We start from the raw sequence: 12,674 nt of genomic DNA on the forward strand, positions 1-12,674 counted from the left end.
CCATATTTCTCACCCTTTTCTCAATAAGAGAAAGTAACCTTGAAAGAGAGGGAGATAAAATGGTTTTGGTGTTGTGAGAGTCTGAGCATAAAGATTGATTTATTTATAGGAACAAATGCGCAAAATCATCGGGCTCAAATTCATGTTTAGTAAACAATTTTTCTTGAAATAAAAATAGTTTCTTTATTTAGTATAAACGAGTCATCAAAACTGAATCGCGCGCATGTCATTATATCTTTGGATTGAACGGTTTTTTTTGCCTTAAAATTGATCAACCGCCTCTCAAACATCCTTAAATAGGCTTGTAAAAAAAACATCCTTAAATAGAACATGTGGCACGAGTGGCACAAATGTAATGGCTATTTTGAATATCGTCGAGAACAGTTTGGAAGACAAAAGCATTTATAAGATTGATGTGTATTCCTTAAAAAATGAAATCGATGGCATTAGTGGCACAAACGAAGTAGGATTGGGAATGGACCGCAAAATAAGATCAAAATATGTCATTAAAATAATAAAATAGTTTAAGTACGTTATAAAAAAGTTGAGAAGGTTAACGTATTTGTTTTTTTTGAACAATCAAAAATGGAATTATATTAATCACCAAAAGCAACTCTTCTGGCACAAGGTGTGCCAAAAGAGCTACTCTACAAATTTAGAGTCATACAAACAACCAAAACAAACCATTATGTGATGCCCAAGCATTGTAAGGGACTTGAACACCACATATCTGAACCAAACCTAAAAACAACCTTATTGGCTTTCAACCAGGCTAAAGACATATATTTAACTTTATCTAACAACCTGGGAATTGAAGTTACAACATTATTGAAAAGCCTGTTATTACGTTCGTTCCATAAAACTCAAACGCACAAGAGCCAAATAAGCTGAAGAAAATCTCTAACAGCTTTACCTCCACCTGTCAAGTTCACAAACTGAAGAAAATGATCCAGAAGAACATTGGTATCAACACCAAGAATACCCAGCCAATTGCGCACCAGAGGCCATAAAGATGAAAAAGTGTCACAAGATAGAAACAAATGTTGCGCTGTTTCACTCATGCCACAATCTGAAACACACAAAGAAGCTTCTAAGTCAAGCACCCGTCTTTGAACCAAATTAGCTTTAGTAGGCAGTCTATCACGAAGCAGCCTCCAAGCAAATAAAGAAACCTTCAACGACACCTGGTTATGCCATATCAGAGATGACGCATGATCCCTAAGAGGAACGTCTCTAGAAGTCAGCATGTGATATGAACCACGAACAGAGTAACCTACCAAAGGGTCTGGCAACCACACCCACCTGTCGGAAACAAAATCTTGCAAAGAAACATCATTCAATAAGGCCCTACACTCCTCTAACTCCTCCTCCTCCCAGGCCCACAACCTCCTACTCCACTTCAACGCCTCCCCACCCCGATCAACACCAAGAGAGAACAAGTCTGCCACCGAAATGGACTTATTCTCAGAAAGATCGAACAATCTAGAAAACCGCTCACACAAAGAAACCGATCCTAACCACTTATCATACCAAAACAAAGTGTCAGAACCATCCCCCAACTTCTTAGACACACACTCCCCAAACCAACCTCCACCTGAATCATCTCCCCCTTCTCTAATCCGCCCTACCTCCCTCCACCAAGAAGAACAACTCCGGCCCCCAACCTCCCACCTACTCCGCCATAACGGTCGACTAAAACTCGATACCAAAAACCACTCCTATCAACTAGCATCCTCCAACACCACTTCCCTAATAAAGCCAAATTAAATTCTTTCAACCGACGCACCCCCAAACCTCCAAACTCCCTATGAAGGCACACATCATGCCAACCTATCCAAGATATTTTCCTATGGTCCTCACTCCCCCCCCCCCAAAAAAAAAAAAAAAATTTAATAAATAAAGAATCAATGGAAGAGATTATACCTGATGGAGCTTTGAAGAAGGAAAGCGCATAGACAAGCAGAGAGGTCAGAACAGACTTTAACAGAACCAGACGGCCACCAAAAGATAAAAAACGACTATTCCAACCAGACAACCTAGCTTTTATACGATTCACAAAAGGTTCCCAAAAACTCAAACGCCGAGGATTTCCCCCAATAGGCAAGCCCAAGTACAAAAACGGCACCTTACCCACTTTACAATTTAAAACAGACGCTGCCTCACTTAACCACGAAGAAGAGATATTCACGCCAACCAAGCTACTCTTATGAAAATTCACCTTCAAACCAGACATGGCCTCAAAAATAACAAGAGCAGCCCTTAAAGCACGGACGTTAGCCCAATTTTTAGTACCTAGCAACAAGGTGTCATCAGCAAATTGAAGATGAGAAACCACAACCGGATTAACCACCCCAAAACTATACCCAGTAAACAATTGAGCCTGAACCAAAGAATTCATCAGAACATTTAGGCCCTCTGCAGCCAACAAAAAAAGAAACGGTGACAGAGGGTCACCTTGCCTCAAACCCCTACGTAACGGGAACTCGTCAGTCGGGCTCCCATTCACAAGCACTGAAGCTATTGTTGTACTAACACACTCTTTAATCCACTTCCTCCACAGAACCGGGAAAGACATACGCCCCAGAACAGAATCCAAATAACCCCAGTCGACAGAGTCATAGGCTTTTTCAAAATCCACCTTGAACATCAAAAGATCTTTCTTCAGATTCCTAGCCTCATCCACTGCCTCATTCGCTATAAGAATACCATCAAGAATTTGTCTATTTTTAACAAACGCTGACTGAGCGTCCGAAATAACAGACCCAATAACCGCACGCAAACGATTAGCTAATAATTTAGCTAGAATTTTATACAGACTACCCACCAAAGAAATAGGACGAAAATCATTAAGGCGCTGAGGGTTGTCAACCTTAGGAATGAGAGCTATGAATGTGGAGTTAATACCTTTAGCTAATTTCCCATTGCGATGAAACTCTGAGACAAAACGAAAAATCTCATCTTTTAATTCAAGCCAAAACTCCTTGATAAAACCAAAATTAATTCCGTCAGGTCCCGGACTCTTAAAGCTATCGCAATCCCACACAGCCGCCTTAACCTCATCAAACGAAAACGGTTTAATGAGACTCACCCCCTCCTCAACGAACAAAGATTGAAACTGTAAGTTGGACAGACTAGGCCGCTCCACTGCTACAGATCGAAAGTGATTCTCAAAGTGCCGAAAGACAGCTTCACGAATAGGGTGAACACCTTCCACCACAACCCCATCCACCAGAATAGTGCATAATGAATTGCGACGACGCCTGCTGGCCAAAACGGAATGAAAAAACCTAGAATTAGCATCTCCTTCACGCAACCATTGAACCCGAGATTGCTGCCAGCAAATACTAGTATTAAGACGGGACAAGGAAAGAATGTCCAAGGAAACTCCATGAATCTCTACGCATTCCTCATCCGTCAACAATAAAGATTCACCCTTTTCTTCTAAAGTTGCCAAACGCTCCTTCAAAGTCAAGATCTTCCCTGGTAAATTCTGAGAATGAGAGGCGTGCCACTCCTTAAGAGCAATTTTTAATAATTTGAATTTTTCTTTTAAGACATAACTCAAGTCTTAAAAAGAAAAAAGATCGGTAATTAGGATTGGGAATGGATCGCAAAATAAGTTGTTAACGAAGTAGGATTTTAATAATTTGTGTAGTCAATTGTTAACAGTTGTTCAGTGGATTTTGTTAGCATGAACTAGAACTAACTCAAGTCCCGTGAGTATAGTTTAGTTGATAGGACAATGCAGTATTATATGTAGGGGACGGATTCGAACCTTGAACTCCCCACTTATTCACTTTATAAGATGATTCTAGCCATTAGACTACCTAAAAAAAAAAAACTAACTCAAAACGGATCACCAAAATCTATAACCAAATCATGTCATTTTATTTTATATTATATTAGTAATTTTATATTAAAAAAATATATTTTTTAATCATTATGTATTATTAAAGGTAGTGAAATAAGAGTGGTAATTACACTCTCTTTTTTAAACACTCTCTTAATCACTCACTTTATAAATTAATGTAGATCACACACTTTAAAAATTGATTTCAAGTAAAATGGTAGAACTCACATGATTTTAACATATAAAAGAGTAAGTCTTAAAAAAAGTGTAAAAAAAAAAAAAGTATCTTTAACATCTTTCGTTCTGAAAACATAAAAAATGAACGATTGAATTGTTTCGTTAGATTTATATATATTTTTAAATTTAAAAATAATGTTCCATATCAAAACATTTAACGTCTATTTAAGGAGGTTTATTAGCTTGAAGGGAAGTTAAACCATAGGGAACATAATGAGAAGATGAATGTATACAGTTATTTTTATACTAGTTCACCACAATCTTGATATCTAATCCTCTCCTTTCAGAGAGATTTTGTCTTGTTAAAGTCGACGACTTAATTCACTAAAGTGTGTTTGGATGGAGGGTTTGAGTAGGGACGAGAGGGGAGAATTTACTTTTCATTTTTAAATTACGGACACTATGAAATGTTTTATAAAAAGTTAACATATTAATATGATAAACAATCATATAATACTTCAATCACACTTAATTTATTTTAGAAAAAACATGTTATATAATCCGTAATTTAAAAATGAAAAGTAAACACCCTCCTCTCCTCCTAAACCCTCAATCCAAACACAACTAAGAGTACTATTTATACTGCCTTTATGAGCATTGTGAGTATCCTCTTAATGCCTCTCGAAAGCCTAATAGTATTATTATATGACCCCCACCCGAGGAGTATTATTTCCCCATATGTATCCCCGTAGATCCCCACGAATTTTCAGGGAGTTCATAGGCTTAAGTTTGTTTGGATGTATATGAAACATTTGAGGCAAAACTTATGGGCTTAAATTGTGTATTGTTTTAACAATACAGAACTCTTTAATATTTGGAAAAATGTATTTTTCTAAAGATTTTTCAAAATGTTTTTTTTTAAAAAAGAAAAAGAGGAATGCGAACGATACTATATTTTTAACATTTTCTCTAACACTCACTTTCTTATTAGATAAAATCAATGTAAGTCTCATGGTTTCATTTTCAAAATGTACGACTTATATTGATTTTAATCAACAAAAGAATAAATGTTAGAAAGGGTGTTCAAAAAGAGTATTTTTTTTTTACTAAAAAAGAAGGCTTAATTGCACTTTTCCCTCCCATCTTTTGCCAATTGTGTTTTGTTCAAAATCATCTTTAAAAGAGGGGAATGGGGGCAAAAGATGGGGTGCAAAATCGCTAAAAAAAATAAGAGGGGGTGCGAAATCGAACAATTTGAAAAAAGATAGGGGGCAAAAGTGCAATTAAACACAAAGATGGGGTGCAGAATCAGAAATGGGGCAAAAAGACGGCGTGCAAAATCGCTCAAAAAAAGAGGGGGGTGCAAAATCGCACAATTAGCAAAAGATAGAAGGGAAAAATACAATTAAGTCAAAAATAATGTTGATAGAAGTACTCTTATAAAAATGTCTTTAGTTTGTTTAAAATTTCTTGACAAGTGATTCCATAAAATGTTTTTTATTGTTTCAAATCTTTCCCATCCAATAAACAGAACAAAATCGACATGTTACATCACTAACTAAATCAATTTTCAAAATTTTATTGTTTTTGAGAATTTTGTTTGTAGTAGTAAGGAGGTTGGTGGTTTGGGGGTAAGGAGAATTAGGGAGTTTAATTTAGCGTTGTTAGAGAAGTGGTGTTGGAGGTTGTTGGGTGATACCGAGAGTTTGTGGTTTAGGGTGTTGTCGGCGAGCTATGGAGAAGAGGGGGGAGGTCATGAGGCATCGTTGTGGTGGCGTGACAGTCATGCCTTGTGTAGGGAGGAGTGGTTTAGCGATCATGTCAGTCGCTCTGTTGGTAACGGGAAGCATACGCTTTTCTGGTCGATGTTTGATTTGGTGGGGTGTCGTTTAGAGTCAGGTTCAGCAGCTTATTTGACTTGTCGTTGTTGAAGGGGATATCAGTCAATGATATGTGCCAGTTAGGTTGGGGTGAGGAGGGTGAGGCCTGGAGGTGGAGGCAGAGGTTTTTTGTGTGGGAGGAGGAGGGCATGGGGGAACTTATTTTACTGCTTCATAATTTGATTTTGCAGGATGACAAGGAGGATAGGTGGCTATGGACATTGGAATCCTTTAAAACTTTCACTGTTCGTAGTGCTTATAATTTCCAAAATATTCAGCCTTCTATTGCTTCTCCGGTGGATGTTTCCTCTCTTTGGCATAAGGACGTCTCTTTGAAGGTGGTGTTGTTTGCTTGACGTTTGTTCCGAGATAAGCTGCCTACAAAAGACAATCTGCTTGATCGCAGTGTTATTGAGCACGATTATACATTGTTATATTTTTGGGTTTGTCTGGCATTTTATATATAGATGGCTTGACACTTCTACGACCATCCCTTATAATGTGCCAGACCACTTAAATCAATTCAGGTTTTAGTGGTTGTATCGCAAAGGTGTGTCGTTCGATCTCTCAAGTCATTTGGTTTGCTACAGTGTGAGAAATTTGGAAAGAAAAAAATAACATGTTTTTCAGAGACAAAGAATGTTCAGTAATTCAGGTGGTTGACAAAATTAAGTCTCTCGTTTTTTGGTGGTTGAAGGCGAAATTTCATATTATTCCCTTCAATTATCATGGTTGGTGGCTTAGTCCTTTCACCATGTTGGGCATAGGCTAAAAATTATTTCTTTTCTTGTGTTTTATTTTTTGTACAGGTTCTGTCTGTAAATACGTTGTGGACTTTGTTGTCTTCTCCTTAGTACTCCTTATACTAAGAAAGACATTTTGATTTGGTAATATATTTCATTTTAACCTCTTTAAAAAAAACTAACTAAATCAATTTCAGTAAATAAATATGTGTACATGCGTATATTTCATTTTTTTCCCACAATTGCAATTTTGTTCGCTTAAAGTATATCGTATGATTTTGGATCTCACATTTCCCCTTTTTGTAATTTGGTAGTTCCCTTTCTAATTTTCCTTCAAAAATACATTGAGATGATATCGTTTAATGAGGTGACACAATTGTGATAGGAGGATTTGTCAAAAAAAATTGTGAACGGAGGTGTGCTAGGATCATTGGTGTCTACAACTACAAGGTAAATATGTTGTTTTTTGAATTTTTTTTTTTCTGACCCTTTTGTCCAAAAAAAATACAAGTCTGACCCCCTTTGAAAAAAATTTCCCAAAATGACCCACTTTTGGTTTTTTTTTTTTTTTTTTTGTCCTTTTGTGCGTTCCCGCCATTTGAAACGGCGGCCGCCGGTCCGACACGTGTCACGATCTGACAGGGCAGCTTTTTTTTTTTTGTTTTTTTTTGTCATTCCCGCCATTTCAATGGCGGGACCGATTTTTTAATTTTTTTTTCGTTTTTTGCTTTTTTTAATTTATTTGAGAAAAAATTTCAATTTTGCACCCAAGGGGAATCGAACCAGGCACCTATAGATCAATGTCATTCAATGTTACCACTAAGCCAATATACATTTGATGTTAATTTTTGCATCCAATAATATATATACCATTTTTTAAATCAGTTTCACACACCATGAGACATGAACTGTGAAGCCCCGATACTTCAAAATGGATGACGTACCGTATCCCCTGCGTATTCTGCACCGATACCTGCCCGATACTTTCCGATACGTATTCGGAGAGTATCCAAATATTAAATTTTATTTTTAAAAAAAATAATTATCCGATACTTTCCGATACATCCCGATACGCACGGATACTTGTGTTTTTTATATTATTTTGATTTCTGTTTTTTTTTTGTGTAAAAAATAAGAATAAATTACTATAATATATATACATTTTCTTTATCTTTCTTTGGTGCCCGTACGACCCACACCACACCACGCAACCAATTGCATCTTTCCCTTTCTCTTAATCGTCAATATTATATTTATATTAATGTGCTACGAGCATGGTTTCTTGTGTTTGTTAATATACTTGCATATTAAAAAAATGGTCATAATTATATAGTACATTTAATTATATAATTTTTTTTCATTAACGTATCCCAGCCGTATCGTATCTTGATTTTTGAAATTTTTCCGTATCGGTGCAGTGTCGTATCCGTATCGTATCTCGTATCCGGGCTTCACAGGGCATGCACCATCCAATTTTTCATTCTTGTTCCCTCAAAAAAAAAAAATCATTTTTGTTTTTTTAATATAAGTCTTATAAAAAAAATAAATATAGGGTCCCCATGAGCTTAGATTTTAAGGTGAATTTCTCTAACCACTAGGCTATTTGTGAATTTCTCTAGATTTTATTTTGAATATATATATCTTGAAATAATATATATATCATTTCGTCGGATAATAATATATATATATATATATAATTTATCGATGAAAAAAAAATTATTTCGTCGGATAATAATAATAATAATAAACTGGATGGTTCATGCCTCATGGTGTGTGAAACTGGTTTTAAAAAGGGTATATATATTATTAGATGCAAAAATTAACATCAAATGTATATTGGCTTAGTGGTAACACAGAATGGCAATGACCCATATGTGCCTGGTTCGATTCCCCCTGATGCAAAATTGAAATTTTTTCTCAAATAAATTAAAAAAAGCAAAAAACGAAAAAAAAAAAAAAAAAAAACGGTCCAAAAAAAAAAAAAAAAAAAAAACTGGCCCTGTCACGATGTGACACGTGTCAGACCGGCGGCCAGTCCCGCCATTTCAAACGGCGGGAACGCACAAAAGGACAAAAAAAAAAAAAAATCAAAAGTGGGTCATTTTAGAAATTTTTTTTCAAAGGGGGTCAGATCTAAAATTTTTTTGGCCAAAAGGGTCAGGAAAAAAAAAATTTCTTGTTTTTTTTCCCAAAAGAGAGTAGCTAGCAAAGGCTAGACTACCAAAAGTATATTATACTGAAAACAAAATACAAAATAAAGGAGGGGTCAAACCAAACCTCCTTAATGAGTAACAAACCTAAAGTTAGACATACCTAACTTGTTTTGCAAAACAAAAGAAGCAAGGCTACTAGGAGTTTGCATCCAAATGGAAGGAGTATTGCAAGATAAATCTAAATTAGCCAAGTGGTCTGCGCATTGGTTACCTTCCTTGTAGATGTGTGAGACAATAAAATTCATATTGCTAACAGTGTTCATACAATTTTCCCATCTATTTCTAAGCTTCCAAGGAACTAGTGCTTTGTTCTTGAAAGCATTTACCACTAGCATAGAATCAAGCGCAGGCCAAAGATTGACCCAGTTGAACTGTTTGGCCAGCTCTATCGCTCTCAAAGCACCAGATAACTCTGCAAAATAAGCATCTTCTTTGCCGGTGTTTTCAGCAAAACAAAAAAGAAAATCTGAGTTATGGTTTCTAAAAATTCCACCGCATCCAGAAGTATGAGAATTGGAGGAACCATCAACATTGCATTTAAACCAATTTGAAATAGGTGGATGCCAAATTACCTCTATGGTCTGAGGAGCTCTAGGAGGATGCAAGTTAATATTGAATTTCTTAATGAGCACAAAATCATACATATTAGAAGAGGAAGTAGCAAGAGTGTTGTTACCAGAAAAAGATGTGCTTGATATAATATTTGCTATTGAGGTTCTCCAATGGATATTTTGGCAAACCAAATCACATTGAAGATATTGATCATAGCAGCAGTAATAACAAGTTTTCCTTGAGAGCTAGAGCACTTGTTAATGATGGACCACATGTCTTCCTTGGTTTGGAACTGAAGAGCACAATTTAAACAAGAAGCAAACCAACTCCATATGTGTACATCGTACTGGCATTGAAAAAAGAGGTGGAAAATTGATTCTTCTTGAACATGACATAAGGAACAGATTGAGGGAAGATGACACCTTCTGGATGCTAACACCTCATTTGTAGGGAGTTTATCAAGCATCATTCTCCAAACAAGAAGGGATTTAGAAGGGGGATATCTTTAGACCATATGATCTGTGTAACAGCCCAATTTTCGTTAGTTTTATTTTAATTGTTTTAATATGTGTTTATATGTGCTTGTGTGTGATTATTCATCATTGGGTGCATTTTAATGGGTTTTCGTGTTAGAAGGGTAATTTAGTCATTTTAGACTCAGAGGTATTTTGGTCATTTTGGATGTAAGGGTAAATTAGTGATTTTTGGTGAGGATTATTTTTAGTGTTTTAGTGAGAACTATTATTTTACTAAGTTACTAGTGTAGTAATGAGTTATTAGTATTTTACCGTTAAGTGGTCGTTGTTAGTATTTTACCGTTAAGAGTGTAGAAACATTTTAGAATTGTGTTTGAGTGGGTTAAATCCACTAAGGCATTAGGGTTAAGCCCATTAGAGGAATAGCCTATATAAGCCTTATCTTAAGAGAAAATGTCATTCATTTTTCATTACATAAGATATTTTGAGAGAGGTAGAGAGAGAAAGTGCAAGAGAAGAGGAAAAAGGGTTAGAGGAGAAGAAGCTTGAAGATTCAAGAAGTGGTAGAGATCCTATGAGCTAAAGTGAAGCTTGGGTTAAGAATTTGTGCTAACTAAGGTAAGGGGGTTAGAATTCAATCATAATCATTTAGTGTAATTTTTCATTTGTTGTATGATTAAGTGATTAATTGAGTAAGTGATTAATTGTTCATAGTTGATAAAATTCGTGTTATAATTATGATGTTATGTTTGAATGCATGAAATTGGTGATAATTGAATTGTTGTTGGTGAAATTGCATGTTAAAAGTATGTGAAAGTAATATATGTTGAATTGTGTTATGTTGTTGTTGAATTATGATGAGAATCATGTTTAATTGATGTTGTTGTTGATAAGTGACATTGTTGTTGATGATTCATGGCTTGAGTGTTCATAAATCATGATTTGATGATGAAAAATGAGTTGTTGTTGTTGGTTTTGTAAAAAGGGTTGAATTATGTTCAAATGTCAGTTGTTTTCATGTTTGTTGTGTTCTTGTGAACCATTTTAGTTGTATTGACCTGTAAACAAACTCTGGAAACACATTTGGGCATTGGAAGATCAAAATTGGAAATTTTGGGTGAAAAGGGGTTGAAACCCGTAATATTTTTCTGCAGAACTATGACTGTTCGCTTAAGCGAACCAGCATAGCAAGTTCTGGAACCCGGTCGCTTAAGCGACCGGTAAGCGTGCATTGCTGATAGCTGCTGAAACTTGTTCGCTTAAGCGAACCGGTAAGCGTACATTACTGGTAGCTACTGGGACTTGTTCGCTTAAGTGAACCAGGTGGTCGCTTAAGCGAACCTACCCAGTTTCAGCAACTTTGATTTTTCGTTCCGGGTCTTAGGGGACCAATCCGAGTTTTGTAAAATGCTTCTTTCAAGTTGTTTAACCACTGTTTGAACCCCTAAACCTACTGGAACATGTTTAGCTCTTTTTAAATTGGGATTTTCATTTTTGGTTTGAAACTTGAACTTTTGGTAATTTCGGACTTTTGTCAAAATGAATTTTTGTGAACTAAATAAGATTACAAGTTGGGTCTACCTGTAGACTTAGGCAAAGCTTGTAATGTTGGTTAAAATGTCTTAATCATGTCAACTTGAATTTCGGGTGGGAATGTGGAAAATGTGAATTTGGGTTTTCTCATACGAATTTGAGTTATTCTTTGAACTAATGTCCAATAGTTTGTAAGTGGCTTAAGCTCATGACTATATGATTGATTAAGATTGATTTATGAGTTTTCAAACTTGAATAAGTTGTCTTATTTTAGAAATTATCAATGTTGGATGTGATGTTTATCGCAAGATGTTGTATTTTTCATTTTACCTTGATGGCGATGAATTGTGCAAAATTGATGAACTATAGAATATAGTTGAAGTTGATTAATGAATACATGTTGATGAATTATGATCTTTGGTGATGACTCTTATTTGAATAATGACATGTTAATTGTGTGGATGTAAATGCTTGATAATGCAATTGTTGTTGAAGTTGAGCAATGTAATTGGAGGTGTACATTTACATTGTGTTGTTGTATGTTGAGTAGTTTGCATTATTGGGTCTTTGTTTATGTCCATGCATCTGTGTCATATCGAGTCATATGAGAAATGTAAAAGGAGGTGTACTTTTACATAGTTATGCGTAAGAGGAGGTGTACTCTTACATATGATGTGCAGTTGGCATCATGGGGTAACGGCCTAGACGTTGTTGTGCTTGGTACCACATGCATGTATGTGTCGGAGTTAGGTGCATTGCATAATTAACATGAGTTGAATTGTTGCATGTGAATGATAATTGTTGAAGATTGTGATGAGATTGTGAATGATGTGAATTGATGAAAAGTGTGTTTGGTGAATACTTGATCGTAATATTTTGTAAATGTACATATTGAATCAACTATTTATGTTAAGTGCTTGGAATTGATTTTTAATTCATATATGCTCAAATCTATTTTATTGATTATGATTGATGTAATGTTTACCCCGAGTGGTTTTGACTGCCTACCTGTTTGTATGGATGGGTAGACGACGTGCAGGGTTAGTTGCTTCAGTGAGTTGTTTGATGCTTGGTTGGATATCGGGAGCTATCCCCAGTATCGGTTTCGTAGAGTCTAGGATAGGCTCTGATCTAGGTGTCTGTTTATGATTATCTAGATTATCTGTTTTGGATTTATTCATGTTGGAGATTTACCCATTTGTCGGGACTTGGAGAACTTATGTTGATGTATTTTTGATATCATGGCATGT

The sequence above is a fragment of the Medicago truncatula genome, chromosome 7 (genome assembly GCF_003473485.1).
Source record: "Medicago truncatula cultivar Jemalong A17 chromosome 7, MtrunA17r5.0-ANR, whole genome shotgun sequence".
NCBI classification, from domain to species: Eukaryota; Viridiplantae; Streptophyta; class Magnoliopsida; order Fabales; family Fabaceae; genus Medicago; species Medicago truncatula.